General features: G+C 34.7%; 1 protein-coding gene across 1 annotated transcript in view; it reads left to right on the top strand.

Moving 5' to 3' along the window:
- RhoGAP19D (Rho GTPase activating protein at 19D) overlaps positions 1-14,171 on the top strand; it is a 438,348-nt gene that overhangs the window by 19,657 nt on the left and 404,520 nt on the right. The gene's annotated exons all lie outside the window — the stretch shown is intronic.

The raw sequence follows: 14,171 nt of genomic DNA, 5'->3' as shown, positions 1-14,171 counted from the left end.
ATTGGCAATAAACAAAGCACGGACCGCTATCGATAATATCGAGTAGGCGAGAACCGGCCGAAAGGCCAGAGAAAATTCTGGGTTAGGAAACACTAGAGCGCGAGCAGGCGGGGCTGCTCGGTCTGGCGTTCAAACGCAGAGTGTTTGGAGTAATGTTTTTCATTAGATTGTATGCTTAGGTGTTGTTTTGATCTTCAAATGAGACTGATTTAGACTCTAGTCCAGTATGCTGGTCACTTCGGATCTGGACTTTATAAATGCTTGAGGTTTTAAAGTACCTACCTACTGTCTGGCACAGTTTCTTTTCTTTCAACATTCAAGTTGAAATAATGAATTCCTTATCAGCATGTAACTTCGACAAGTCAGAGGCGTCTGGATTCAAATACCAATCTCAAATCAAACCTCAGAATCCTATTGACTATAATTCATAGAAATTTAAAAAAAATGTTATGAATCCAAGTTATGTTAAACCTTAAAAGTAAAGAAATTATTTCAAAATGATTGAACGTTTAGAAAGATAACTATACAATATCTTCCAATATAGATTTCCCAATCAGTCTTGTTTTTAATTGATTGACCAGCGTTCAACCTATAAACCTTGCGATAATGTTTAATCACATCATTTTATATTGATTTTAATTAATTAGTATAATTGTTTACACTCAATACAGTAACAGCTTCACAGTTAAAGGATTGCTTTATTTTATAACTGACGGAAATTTTAAATCATTTTATATTGCTTTTGTTTTTTGAATGTGTTTGTGTGTATGTTACACAATTATAATTAACATGAATGGTGGATATAATATTTATGGTTACGTACAAAACACTTTAGACCCCGAATAGCTATTTAAATTTTCATTTTAATTTTAGATCTTGTAGTTTGCCTCTGATGGATCCACGGTCACATACATTTCTTTGGACTAGACCTGCTTGGTGGAGTTGCTATTTTCTAGCTTAAAGGATGAGTAAAGGAGGTATAGGTATAAGTCTAGAACTCCAGTTTATTTGTAGTCGATTATACATCTACGGGCAACAGTGGCCACTTTCCGTCAGTTAGTCTCTTCGTTAGCTACTTGCTTTGTTACAAAATTAATGTAACAAAATGTACAATATTTATGTCTCGATGAACGATCAACCTTTAATTATTTATTAACAAATAATAGTCTTCGGTGCGACTATTGTTGATTTAACAAAACGCGCTATCAGCCCTCTCTGATTTATTTACATACAACGCTGCTAGATAGAGCATGTACGGGTTACTCTACTCATCACCTTTTTATCATTTTCTTGTTATAGTATTAGTGTGAATTATGAACCAGTAATTGTTTTATTTATTTTAACAGTGTATCCTGTTGTGCTGTTAAAATTTTAGTCAAGTTTCTAGATTTTGTAGCAAAATGTAGCCTGTGTCAAGCTTGTATAGTTATATAGGTTAGTAAACACCCCTTGATTTAGTCCTTGTCAATAGTCCTGCAACAACAGACAGACTGTTATATCGAAAAACTAAACGCAACTTAATTTTTTGTTGTTTATATAAAAAAGTTATTAACATACATAGGCAATTGTATTATAATTATTTACATATTTGAAAACCCATATAAAATAGACAAACATTTAATTTGTTCACGTTTATAGGGAAATGAAAAAGAAACATTTATGTATATACCTCGATTTGATATCAAGTTTATCAACGACTTCATTAATTATTGTACCATTCGGACATACCGAAGTATTTCATTCGATCCATATTAATTAATAATTTCTATATGTAGGCCAGTTGATACAGAACTGATGGACTTATAAAATTTGTATATGTACGATGTAACGCGTAATGATACGCGTCGCTCGGAAGAATTTGAAATATTTTGAAAATAAAATATAATTTAAAATAGAAAAGGCGTATAATCAGATGTTTCGTTATTTTACGGTTGATGTACTACGAGATACGTCTAGTGTCGATTCCACCAAAGTGAAGGGTAGAAAGGGCTGTGAAAGTATCACCACGCTACTTCTGACATTTAGTATTTCTGGCTGATATTGGAAGCGTGACCAAATTTAATGTGCAACATTGTTCTTATTTTGATCCTTTCTTATATTTTCTCAGTAGAAATAACGTGCTTAAACTCATAACATCCGCGTTTTAGATATGTGTTTTTGTCTTACCCGTCCATAATTAAGATGCACTACAGTGCGTCCACCAAATTCGTACAGGTATTGATAACAAAGACCAAATTATTCTATAGCTAAGATATTGCTATTAGGATTTTATGTGATAGACAAGAAATATAAATTGATACCGTTATGCTATCACATACACCATTATTCTGAGTCACAGTTAAAGCTCAATTAAGAAACTTGTAACGGTAATGAGACCTTAAGTGCGTTAATTAACGTATTTCAACTGAAAATACAACGGGTTACTACCGTATCTGGGGAAAGTGGACACTTAAAATAATTAGTTTCGTTCAAATCGATTTCCGTCCATTAATTGCGATTATATTGCAATTCTGGTAATGCTGATTGACGTTGCTTCAACTGCGAATACTTATATAAATACCTGTACATTTATTTCATGAGTGCCAGTGAGTTTCTTGCGAAATATTTATAGCCTAGTAGATATACAGTCGGTAGTAGTTTAGGCTATGCTTCCACAAAAAAAAAAACATCTTGTTTTTCCACAAGGGTTTAAGTGGCTAAATAACCTCGATTATAAATATTATTTAATTTAATTACCTCACATGTATTCCTTTAAGTGAGCTTTATACACTCGAATACACTTTATCGTTCGTCTAACGTTGTAATTACATCTTATAGGCAAGTGCCAACACTAATTTCCGGTGTACGATAACGTTACAAATGCACTTAAACCATCGCATGCGTTGCACTATTTTGCGCTGCAAATATCAAATTACATATTGTTGGCATAGAAAACCACCTTGCATCAGCTGACCTTCGTACAGAATGCTCTTAAAATACCTACTCTTAGTCAATGCATTCTTCGATTTACATCTGATGATATCACAAGGGCATTCGAGCGGTATAACACTGCCTTAATAACGTATCATTGAAGTGACAGACGGCGTGAATTGGCCCATCAATACAATTTAAAGTTGGGCATTGAATGTCTCGAATGGGACACGGGAGATAAAAATTTTAGGGGTCGACGACTCCGGTCTGGTTGACGGTTATTTTTTTCTTTTGACTTACGTATTTGTTAAACGTTAGACTTGTGTGACTTAGTTGAGACACTGATTTTGTCTGAGATATTTTTTATCGAAGCAACAACATATCAAGAAGATTTACTGTATAAAATTATCATAAGACTGAGTGTTCTTTAATATTACAGTAAGCGTAAGAGTTTTGGCTAAACGTGGAAAACATTGGTCTTAGTAAACATAAACCTTTTTTTTATCGGTCAATCTTGTTGCTGTTTTCACTGCGCGTCGATCTATAACGATTCCTGTGAATACTAGGTACCATGCCTTCCCACTCAACGTTTTAACAATATTTAGCTGGTGTAACAGCGTGTTGATGGAAATCGTTCGGCACTTTCGTTTTCGAACTCACTGCACGGCGTGCTGCTGCGTGGAATGCCGCCCACGTTTGTCCGAGACTCGTATCTCGGCCACAGCATCAAACTGATCGCGTTAGACAGATAACCCGACACTGACCACAGACACACTCAAGGTGACTCCCCAAAGATATTGTTAGGATCTAGTGTAATTAAGAATAAATGTGTTTGTTCATAATTAGTTCAGTTTTGAACTTCATCTTACTGTATGATCGTTTTGGAATTTGAAAATGTCATATTATCTAAATGCGAACGGTGGTTTTACTGAAATTTTATAACACATGTAATTAAATTGCTAAAAAAGTTGTGGAAAATCTTTTTGTTTTAAAAAAATCTACTGTTCTACATTAACTTACTGATATTTCTTTGGAATACTCACGTAATCTCATGATTCAAGTTAATAACAATAAATGAGTGAATTTCTTAGAATATAAATTCGATGGATTAAACCAATCCGTCCAATTAATGTGGGAGGAAAAAATGATGGCATACTTAAATATAAATAGAATTTAGCACATTGTTCAAAAGTTATTGTTAGTGGCACAGAGTATTGTAATTAAGTACTTGATATTGGAACACGTGTAGGTAGGTGTTTAACCGCAGATACCGATGCATGTGGTACTTTACGTCACCGGAGTGTCATGTTAAAAGGTATCATTACTCACCACCTGCGCCCAAGAACTGTTGATCAATTATTTTCTCATTCTGTACCGTTAATTCTGCTTAGGAAATTGTTTCGTAACGGGATATTGTTTGCTTAATTTTCTATAAGCTAATGATAAGGTGAATTAAATGTACTGTTTTTGAGAATTCGGTGGGATAGGAAAAGGTAAATTCATTTTCCGGTTCATCGTAACATTTTATCTTATATTGTTGTTTACAAAGTTAAAATTTTATCTCTTATCGATTCAAAATTTGCCTCAACGTTATATTATATCTATCGCTTCTTAAAAATTTGTGGGATCCAAAGAAAACATTCTTTTTACAGTATATGAAGTAGTATTGGAAACGCCTAACGAATTTGGGTGGTACTTTTTAAACAAACAGGAGGAACGTAGTTAACTTCAAAATTTTAAATGGAACATATAATATATAGCCATCGCAAACCGTGGATAGAATTTTTCTATTGGCAATGTTTTATAAGTATATTGGTATGTATTACGCAGGCCGGTACGTATATGTCATATTGATGCGCATTTACAGGATGTGATGTGTTTTACTGAATGTTGATTTGAAACAATGGCAGTTTTATGTTACACCGATACACTCAATACGGGACTTTATTTAGTGGGTTGACACCAAATATTCGCATGCGGTTGGATCGAATTCAACGTTCGCGGTTTTATATGCAATCAGGTTTTCGGGGGCGGAGTATTTAAGTCGTTTGAATACTTGATTTCGTTGCTACCTTAACTTTTACCTGTTTTTGGTTGTTTTCGTTTATGACTTTTAAAGTCTCGAAATAACACTTGTAAGCTTGTTAAAGTGAAAACTTGTAACTTGATTTGACCTAATTTTCTTTAATTTGATCGGTCTGACATTTGAACGTGTGGTCTGCATTTTTTTTAAATGTTACATATGTTTTGGTTATGTACCTTTAACGTTCGGTTAAGTGACGTAAGAAAGTAGTTTTAAGTAAATTAAATATATTTGATTGTCTGCGGTTGTCTGCCATTATTTCTACTTATTCCGGAGACATGCATTTTTATGTAATAGAAATATCAAGTGGGTGTGTAGGCTACCCTTTAATAATAAGTCCCAGTCGTATATATATTTAAATATCCTAATAGGATGAATTTGAACTAACTGAGTCGCCTCATATAATTAAGTCTGAGTTACGATAATCTTCAAATTTGTTCAGCTAGAATGCAAGAGAGCCGTTGATTCATACTATTCCGCCAAATTTAATGAGCGATATTTGTCGTTTCCCACACCATTATGAAGTAATAAACAATCTTAACTACAATTTTAATGTACATTCGGTAATAATATAGATCGTTAAAACCTGTGTAATCTCGAGATTCAGCACTGGAAGATGCAAATGTTCCGCTCTGTGTGCATAATGGGTGCAATTTTACGGAACGTTTGTGGCTCGCCCATAGATTGCAGTAAATTAAAATAAGCAATTCCCAGTGATACTAACTGCACGTAATGACTTCGGTTGGATTGCTAGATTAGCGGTTAATATACAGTTGGGACTTAGATTGGCAATAAGTGAGAAATATTGTTGGTATCTTCAATTAACTTATTTTAAGGCCAAAACTCCACTTTGCATATCTTAAGGTTCAAAGTTCTTGTGGTTTGATATTTGTTATTATTTTCAAATATGTATACCTAATTGACTGTACCGTCGATTATTATTATTAGACAGTAAGTAATATTGAATTGAGAGCTAATAAACAACTTGCATAGTTGATTTGCGATTTGCATATTTATTTTTATTTAGAATGACTTATTAAGGTTAAGTTCATAATTTAGTGGTGTGGATTTCAAACAGAACAGAATTAATGTTCGTCTTGTAAATTAATTGTTACTCGATTTACTCCGAACGCAAATAATCTGAGGAATCGGATCAAAACAAAGCTCTCAAGTTTGTAGATTTCCTCAAAGAGTTCCCTTTTCGTAAAGTTATTAAAGGTGTCAGAAGTTTACCAATCTGAATTTGGTTATGAATTATGATTGCTTATCATTCAGGAAACCCATTTCCTGCAGTGAGATTTGAACGGAGTAATTATAATAGGCATGAATTAATTAGAATTTGGTAACGCACACCGTGCTTATTAATACAGATTTAGTATAAATGTTTTATTACATTGACGTAAATAAACATCAACCACGCGCTCAAATAGTATTTAAGACACTCATAATTCAATATTTAATTTTGTAACTGAATGTATGTTCCTTCTATAACTTTGTTATCCGTTGTTTATTAATTCGTTCGTTAATTAGGGCATGGCATTAAATCTTTGTTCGCGTTGAGTTCGATACACGAAACAACACCCACCTTGTTCTCGGAAATTAACACAACAAATTTACTGAAACTTGCTCAATCGATGCATTCGGGGAAATCTCACTGCGTATCACATTGGGTATCTGTGTATATTGTGTAATGGACACGTTTTTATTATGAAATTATAGTAGGAGACTAGCATGTAGTTCCTCTGATAGATATCGCTTATAAATTTCATCCAAAAATCAATACCGATTGGGATCGGGTCCTGTCTGCGGTCGGGGTTTCTTAATACATGTCATGACAAATCGGCGAGTGAAATAGATTAGTAGATGAACATGTCTAGCTTAATTTTAACTATGAATTTAGATGAGATGAGTTTCACAATGAGGTACTCATGTTTGTTTTGATCATCTTTTTGTAAACAAATCATATAGAGCGATTTTGCATAAGATCATAGGAACTCCACCGTATCGTATGTGAAAATCTCTCATTGTCAGCTTTAACTTAGTAAACAAAGCGGGTTTTAATTTGAATGCATTTAACACAAGACTGTTCTAGTCAGGTAGTAAATCAAGGAGTTTTAATAAGTTATATGCATCTAGGTTGTCGTCAACCCATTACTCTTCCACTGCTGGGCGTGGGACTCCTCCTAAAAAGAGGGGCTTATACCATAGTCCACTGTGCTGGCCAAGTGCGAATTGGTAGACTTCACACACCCTTGAGAATTTATTATTTCAAACCCTCGGGGCTGTAGGTTTCCTTAGTATTGTGTCCTTCAACGTTTAAGCAAGTAAAAAATCAGAGGATTTGAACTTCAGACCCCCCCAATGAGAGGCCGGATTTCTTAACCACTAGGCTATGAATCCTTTTTTATTTATCTACGTGAATTATGTACGATTCGTTTTATTAAAATTGAGAGAAATGGTACTATGTCACGAGTGATGACTAATTCCCAAACTCATTAAGTATTCGGTACACCCCAGCGGTGCGGTAGCCACCGTCCGTGGCCCGCTTGTAGGCGCCTCATTATATTTTTTCGGCGCACGATTATTATTTTTTGTCGATAAACGCTACGAGAATATTTCGACCGTAAATGACTTCATCTTTGACATCGGTGGCCAGTTTATGAGAAACTTTGACAGGCTCATGTTTTATTAAAGTTGCCACCGAAATGAGGTCGAATATGAGAACTTGCAGACAACCTGAAATAACATTATCTTCGCTTGAGTTTTGCAATTTTGCAATGATCCTGCAAAATTTTGATGAAACCGTTGATATGTGATTTAACTAAATTTTGGAGGATTTGTTTAAAGTTTTAGCATGATTGTTTTGAACTAAATAATTTTGAAATTCATATTTGATGGGTCATCCCATCGACCTGCTTTGCAGAGAGTGTAGAAAGAGTTTATTAATAGCTCTATAGAATACTGGAATTCCGCTTTATTACAAGTCATTGATCAAATATTACCGATTATATTTGTTCTTCATCCATTATTTAGAACTTTTTATTATATGTACAGTATTTGTGTACCTACTGATAATTTTATCAGAATAATTTGTCCACAACATACAGGTTTCTTACGATGACAGTTATTTTTATCACAAAGAAGTAAATGCGTATAATAGTATACATATGCATAAGTATGACGTTTCAACAGAGAAATTTTCCGTCAAACTGTAAAAGAGAACAAATCCAGAATCATTCCAACTGTCCGCCGTTCACTTTGATGTATAAGTTTATACGACTGTAAAATCGTGAACGTTTTTATTTAACATAGATTTATTTTTTGTTGCCCGTCGTGCTCGTTACACCGTGTCTAAGACACGTGTTTTATTGTGGGCTATACGTTTGAAGAGAAAATCTTATTGGCGAAAATATACGACTGCTATGTGGCAGTTTTAACAGCGTCATGCAAAAAAGAAGTCTCATCTATTTAATGCACTTCCATATAGCAAAATTTTTATTTTAAAATTTGTTTACTCGTTCACCTATTCGTAGTAAGACGCACATAACTTTGCCGACCGTAGTTAAAAGGCCTATATTAGTAAAGTGTTGTATACGGGTGTTACTCCGAGAATAGTTTATACTCGCTACGAGAATTTACTTTGTCACAACTAACTTCCTGGTACTACGTATGTGTATGAAAGATAAAAATATCTAGTTATTGTTTACTATAAGTTCCTTACATTCAATGTTAAAGTGAATCCTCATGGATACCAATTCAACATACTACACGCCGATATTGATTACATAATAAATAAAAGGAAATGCAATATTATTTGTATATTTCAATGCTTGCCAATATGTATTAATTACCTTTACATTCGTACGCTTCCGTAGATCTTCAAACAATTCAGTACTTAAAAATAAAAGTTTTATTTTAAGGCTGCTACAAATAATAACAAAAGTTTTTAACGAAATCCTCGCAAAGTAAACACAGCTACAGATTAATGTTAGCTTTTCATCATTTTTGTGTACGGTTTGTCGGACAAGAACAAGAATTTGCCATTACACGAGTCCGTCGTATTTGTCATACGTAAAAATGAAACTAAAAACTGAGTGGTGACCACTTTTCTAGTGTCTGGTGAGCGTTAGACTAGAAATGTTCATTAGTCAGATGTCAGAACCTGTTTCAACAAATAGTCTAATTTTAGTGCATTAAAACTGTTTAAGCTTCTTGTAGCTATTTATTTTGTCATGTAAGCACAAAGAATAAGCAGTACTTATATATGACGGTTGTTTAATAAATTAACGTGCTAATTTAGTTTGTCGTATATACAGCAATCTCTAATTCTTTATAGGGTTGGAGTGTCAAACAAGCGGGTAGTCCACCTGAAGGCTAGTGGTCACTGCCACCTATGGACACCTGAGAAAAACTCCAAATAAAACGCGTGACTCTGCCTAAAACAAATGCGTTGCCACCTCTGAGGAATAAAATGGTTGTCTCATATGTAAATCACGCATTACCTTCCACCGAGACTTAAGAACTGCTTCCCCATAGAAATTTGTGTGGAAGTGGTGCCTCATCGCTCGCGTCCTGTACCATTTATATTGAACTGTTTGGATTAATTAGTTAATTATTATTCAAAACCACAAAACAGGTTATTATGTAACAATGCTAATTTAAATTAGGTTGAGTTATAACTGCGGTGATAACTCCAAACTAACTGCGATATTTATAATTTATGAAGTAGTTAGTGTCATCAGTTATTTACTACGTAGGTTAGCTAAATATGCAAGTGAACAAAAAAGCTTTACTACTTTGAACTACAAGTGTAAAAGGCAAGGAAATATATTAAATAAATGATATGAAGAACTTTTTAACAACAATATATGATGTAATGATGATGAGAGGAAATCTTTAAACATATCTTTGTACTAATTGTAAAAGCAAATAAACAAAGACTCTACTCTACCTGATGGTTGATTTTTGCCACATACATATGGGCTCATAAAGAGATTCTTTTAAATTTCATAAAGGTAAACTTCTTGGTTTTGGTCACTGCGTTTTGGTTTCATTTCCAAATTGGTATTCAAGAGTAGCAAATACGTATAAAATATACTCAGATACGGTCAACATTATTTTAGGGCTGATATTTTGGGGTTACAAAGGGGTCCCTTTACCCACGTTATCTGCCTTAATTTCATAAAAAAGATGTAATAATGACAATAATGATAACACGAAAAAGGGAACAATAACGACTACCAGTGTAGATTATATACTGGAAAAGTCCCTAACGTATTTATCCACTAATTCACACTGAGTGTATCTTCATATTTATTGGCGAACATTCCCACCGTTTCCGCTAAACGTTGCAACAAACAATGTCTATTTGCGTTACATTTGTAACAAATTCTACGCATGTTTACACCGTACGCACGAACTGTAAACATTGACACATTGAACGTCGGTTGGCTTTTCAACGATGGTTCTGCTTTTCGTTTCGTTTTAGGTAATTTAAGGTTAAAGCAAGGTATGGAAGCAATCGGCGTAGGGATTAACGTTTGAAAACACGATTTTTGTGTTGAGTCAAGTTGAGTCATTCGACTTGTTTTGCTCGGATTTTTATTTCTTTCTCGCTCAAGTTGTGTAAGAAGTCATGTTAACGTTTTTAGTTTTGAGGAAACACCGATGGATATAGTTTGCTATATTGGAATAAACTTTAAGCGTTAACAGTTTATAGTTATTCATAATCGAACGATGGTTAGCAAGGATTAAGTTTAATATAGTTATCCGTCTGCGAATTATATGTTAACGTTCTTCGAAGGTATTACGTATTGGACTTCAACCACAACTTTCCTCTTTCCTTTACCTTTTTCGTCTTTAAACTCGTAATACGTTAATTGTAACGAAATACGAACAGGGATCGTTCGCCGCGATCCTTACGTAATGGCATTACTTGTTCAGTCTCGAGCGCGTTTCTCATTTTAGCCACTTTAACCGCGCCATCAGAGAAACGTAAGCTACGTTTAACTTCATTAAGCTTGTAATACACTCGGCTTAAACATTTCGTTTTTGTGTATATGATTACTTGACTATGACTCAATTTTTACATCGCACATACAATTAGTCGTTGAAGGCAGTTTGTCCTTTTTGTCGTTCGTCTGTTGCTGTATTTCTGTTTCTATCTTACAGCAGCTATCCTAACCTATCCTGTGTTCTGATGATGATGAAGCTAATTAATTTTTTGAGACGCTCCAGTTGTAAAGCCTTAGTACCTTCTGTACTGTATAATTTATTACAGATTTCCATAGGTAAAATTAACACAATATTTGGTGGGCTATCTCATTTGCTACTTGACTCAATGTTCTTTCATCTATGGTTTCATCAGAATTACTTTGACTTTAAAAATGTAAGAGTATTGTCTTCATTGCGTTCTTAGCAAGTCTAAGTAAATTGTCAAGTAACGTAAATTATTACTACGGATGCCAAGTGCATGTGTGCCAAGTAATATAATTCAAAAAGTAGGTAATCTCTGCATTGCAGGTACATTGCAACAGGAATAGGTGACCTTAACGAATTTCTACTTTTTGTAGCCTCGTGTATTCCGGGCATTAGTTCCCAAGTGGGCCAAAGGAAACGCGGTAAAGCGATCTCAATTGGAGTCGTTTTAGCTATCCTGCCGTGTAATGGTGTCGACGTGTTGATAACGTTTAACCGGTGGACGCGGCGAGAAGGAAGATGATGTTTGTGATGTACCGCGTCACTAAAGCGCTAGGTTGCGGTGTGTGACTTGTGTAGTTACGGAGAACTCTGTCATAATTGTGTTGTTCATATTCCTTAGATGGCTTTAAGGTCCTCCAATTATGGACTTAATTAGGTATAACATAGACATCAAATCCAATAAACGAATTATACTATTATATACCCCCTTCACAAGTTCTTCCCTTAGTCAAAATTCAGTATGAAATGTATACGTACAAATTTTGAATACGTTATTCTCTCTTTTTCTCTTTCTCTCTAATTTGTAAATTATATCACTTGCGAAACTGTAGTGATTGTGAATTCGCTATGCAATATTTGTCCTACTATTGTTTTACAGAGACCATTGATATAATAGAGACCTTTACTTATATGTGACTATCGTATTAATAAAAAGCTTCGCGTGTAGCATAAAAACGAGCTGGATCACGACAAACAGATTTATATAGCTTTTCACGATTGTTGCGACGGCCAAACTCACAAACAAGAATGGGCCCTTCAACAAAGATGACGTGACGATTAAATCCATCGGTTTTCGCTTAAAGAGGTGTGGCAACTGTCACCTCCCTAAATGGAGAGAAATGCGACTTTGCGTGGGTGAGTGACCACCGACATGTGACCTTTCGCACCATATGCAGCCGATGGTAGCGATTATGGCGTAGTTATCTCATATTTGCTTTGGCATTTCGTGTCTCACGACGGTATCCCGTCCCTATTCGCCATAAGTTGAGAGTCCGTTGCGGGAAAGGAGCACGAAAGTTGACTTTAGAAAGCATATTCGTGTCATTTTGTGTACTCAGTTTTGTGTGAGTTAACGATCGGTTTAGTTTTGTTCGGTTTTAAATAGATCGGTAGCATAAATTTTGAATTCGTTGAAATTATTATCTTCAATCGAACCGTTGCTTTTTGTTATTTTTGAAACACATACTGACCGAATAATTTGTTGCTGTTGAGTATTAAAAGTCAGAAGAGATATATAACACGGACGACTCTAACAACTGGATTCACCTTGGAACATATTGCGTACAAGCCTGTATCATATTTGTGCCACATTCCTCATCGCAATTCATATTCCGCTAGAGTGCAAATTGAATACTAAGAACGTGAGTGCTGGAGTCTTCGTAGAAATGTGTGGGTTCTTGAAGATGTATCCCCGAGAACCGGCACATATTGTGTTGAATAATAGAACACAGATATGTTATTCCCTGAAACCAAACGCACCGTCTATATGAAAGCTTGTCGAAGGATCGATGTGTTCTGACAAGATTGACGTAAGAACAAAACGATCAAGGTAACTGTTGATTACGTATTGAACGCCACGCGAACCGGATTTTCCATGTTGTTCTGTGTTGTAGAGATAAAAATGGATAAGGCCATATTTCTTTTAAGTTTTTTCGGTTATTCTCTTCACTTACTTTCTATTACCAAAAGAGGTATTTACTTAAAGTTGTGGCGATAGTACATATTTCTATGATTTCATATTAGGTATTAAATGCGTTGTTAATGTTTTATTTGAAGGGCGTTGAAAGTCAACGACACTTCATATCAGTCACCGTATACTAATAGTTTGACCATACGTCAACGAACACCTGGAACTGCAATACACTATGCCCACTATGGGCTTCATTAATCTTTGATGAGTCAAAACAAAGTCCATAACAACTACATAATGACAAGTTTTAAAGTATATACCTTAAATAAGGTCTACAAAACTGCAACTCGCATATTTCTCTTTTCTAAATAGCGCTTTTTCCACACAAATTAGAGATGCTTGGAATAAACTTCATCATATTATTCAAGACGATGAAAAAGTAGGACACGAGGAAAATAAATAACTTACTCGTGACGTGTACCATTGTTGCATAGAACCACTTGACAGGAAATGAGAAGTTTGTTAGCTCTATATTCACTAAGTATTCTCCAAGCATTTAATATTACGTTTAATGTGCGCTAGTTGTTTGCGCAACTCTACCGCGCTATTGTAGAGTGCACCTGGCTGGAACTTTTTCATATTCATATTTGTTTCTGCGGAACCAACCATTGTGGATGAAGTTTTGTTCTATTTCAGTGTTGTGTTTGTAACCAACTTCAATACAAATTGCTAAGCACAGCTCACTATCGTCAATGTAGAGTTTTGTTCTATTTACGTTTTATGTTTGTTGCGGCGCGTTTTTGAAGTAGAAAATAGTGTTCATAGGTTATGTTATTACTAAATATAATATTAAATTATTACAAACGAATAACACATGATAAAATTAAATTTTGACAAAGCATCATTCATCATCATTATCTATCAGAATATCATTTGCAGCGGGTTCCGGGATTGGACGCAGGCTAGGCAGATATTATCTAATTAATGAACTTAGAATTATGTTCTAGGTCCACTTACTTAAGATATTTTTGATTAATGAATTTAAATCTATTTAATCAATTTTATTCA

Source organism: Epargyreus clarus, unplaced genomic scaffold (genome assembly GCF_041222505.1).
Source record: "Epargyreus clarus isolate Ecla_fem2 unplaced genomic scaffold, WU_Ecla_fem_2.2 ptg000026l, whole genome shotgun sequence".
Taxonomy (NCBI): Eukaryota; Metazoa; Arthropoda; class Insecta; order Lepidoptera; family Hesperiidae; genus Epargyreus; species Epargyreus clarus.
This window is presented reverse-complemented; position numbering and strand designations above follow the sequence as displayed.